The sequence below is a fragment of the Arachis ipaensis genome, chromosome B5 (genome assembly GCF_059453495.1).
Source record: "Arachis ipaensis isolate K30076 ecotype BB chromosome B5, ASM5945349v1, whole genome shotgun sequence".
Classification (NCBI taxonomy): Eukaryota; Viridiplantae; Streptophyta; class Magnoliopsida; order Fabales; family Fabaceae; genus Arachis; species Arachis ipaensis.
The window spans coordinates 105,501,048-105,502,764 of record NC_142440.1 but is presented as its reverse complement, the minus strand read 5'-3'; the positions used below and the strand labels follow the sequence as shown (position 1 = coordinate 105,502,764).

Sequence of the window (1,717 nt, the reverse complement as noted above, 5' to 3'; positions counted from 1 at the left end):
TGCTGAGTCAATATTTTATTCTGAGCCAATATGGCATTCAGAGTATCAACTTCAAGAACTCCCTTCTTCATAGGCGTCCCATTATTCACAGGATTCCTTTCAGAAGTGTACATGAACTGGTTATTAGCAACCATGTCAATGAGTTCTTGAGCTTCTGCAGGCGTTTTCTTTAGGTGAATGGATCCACCTGCAGAAGTGTCCAGTGACATCTTTGATAGCTCAGATAAACCATCATAGAATATATCCAGGATGGTCCATTCTGAAAGCATGTCAGAAGGACACTTTTTAGTCAACTGTTTGTATCTTTCCCAAGCTTCATAGAGGGATTCACCTTCTTTCTGTCTGAAGGTTTGAACATCAGCTCTAAGCTTGCTCAGCTTTTGAGGAGGAAAGTACTTGGCTAAGAAAGCCGTGACCAGCTTATCCCAAGAGTTCAGGCTGTCTTTGGGTTGAGAATCCAACCATAATCTAGCTCTGTCTCTTACAGCAAAAGGGAAAAGCATGAGCCTGTAGACTTCAGGATCTACTCCATTAGTCTTAACAGTATCACATATCTGCAAGAATTCAGTTAAGAACTGAAAAGGATCTTCAGATGGAAGTCCATGAAACTTGCAGTTCTGCTGCATCAGAGAAACTAATTGAGGTTTTAGCTCAAAGTTGTTTGCTCCAATGGCAGGAATGGAGATGCTTCTTCCATGTAAATTGGAATTAGGTGCAGTAAATTCACCAAGCATCTTCCTTATATTATTATTATTTTCGGCTGCCATCTCCTCTTCCTGTTCGAAAATTTCTGAAAGGTTATCTCTGGATTGTTGTATTTTAGCTTCTCTTAATTTTCTCTTCAGAGTCCTTTCAGGTTCTGGATCTGCTTCCACAAGAATGTTCTTATCCTTGCTCCTGCTCATATGACAAAGAAGAGGGCACAGAAAAATAATAATAATAATAGAGATCCTTTATACCACAGTATAGGGATCCCTGTGTGAGTAGAAGAAGAGGGGGAGACAAAGAATGTAATATAATGGAAGAAACACAACTGTGAGGATGGCAGAGATGTGAGATGAGATGTTAGGATATGAATTAATAAATAGAATAAGATGGGGGAGGGATAATTTTCGAAAATTATTTTGAAAAAGAGTTAGTGATTTTCGAAAATGGTTTTTGAAAATTGTTAGTATTTTTTCGAAAAATTTTTTAAAATTAAAAATAAAAATAAGAATAATTAGTTAATTAAAAAGAAATTTTTGAAAAAGAGGGAAGATATTTTCAAAAATTAGAGAGAGAGAGTTAGTTAGGTAGTTTTGAAAAAGTTAAGAAACAAACAAAAAGTTAGTTAGTTAGTTGAAACAAATTTTGAAAAGATAAGAAGTTAGGAAGTTAGAAAAGATATTTTGAAAAGATATTTTTGAAAAAGATAAGATAAGAAGATATTTTTGAAAAGATATGATTGAAATTAGTTTTGAAAAAGATTTGATTTTTAAAATCACAATTAATGACTTGATTCATAAGAAATCACAAGATATGATTCTAGAACTTAAAGTTTGAATCTTTCTTAACAAGCAAGTAACAAACTTCAAATTTTTGAATCAAAACATTAATTGATTATGTTATTTTCGAAAATTTGATATAAAAATAAGAAAAAGATTTTTGAAAAATATTTTTAGAATTTTCGAAAATAACTAAGAAATTTGAAAAAGATTTGATTTTTGAAAAAGATTTT

At 32.4% G+C, this 1,717-nt stretch overlaps 1 non-coding gene across 1 annotated transcript; it reads left to right on the top strand.

Moving 5' to 3' along the window:
* Positions 1-263: 263 nt before the first annotated feature.
* LOC148565258 (small nucleolar RNA R71) lies at positions 264-371 on the top strand. The gene has a single exon (XR_015884393.1). It is a non-coding gene; the product is annotated as a small nucleolar RNA R71 (small nucleolar RNA).
* Positions 372-1,717: the final 1,346 nt, after the last annotated feature.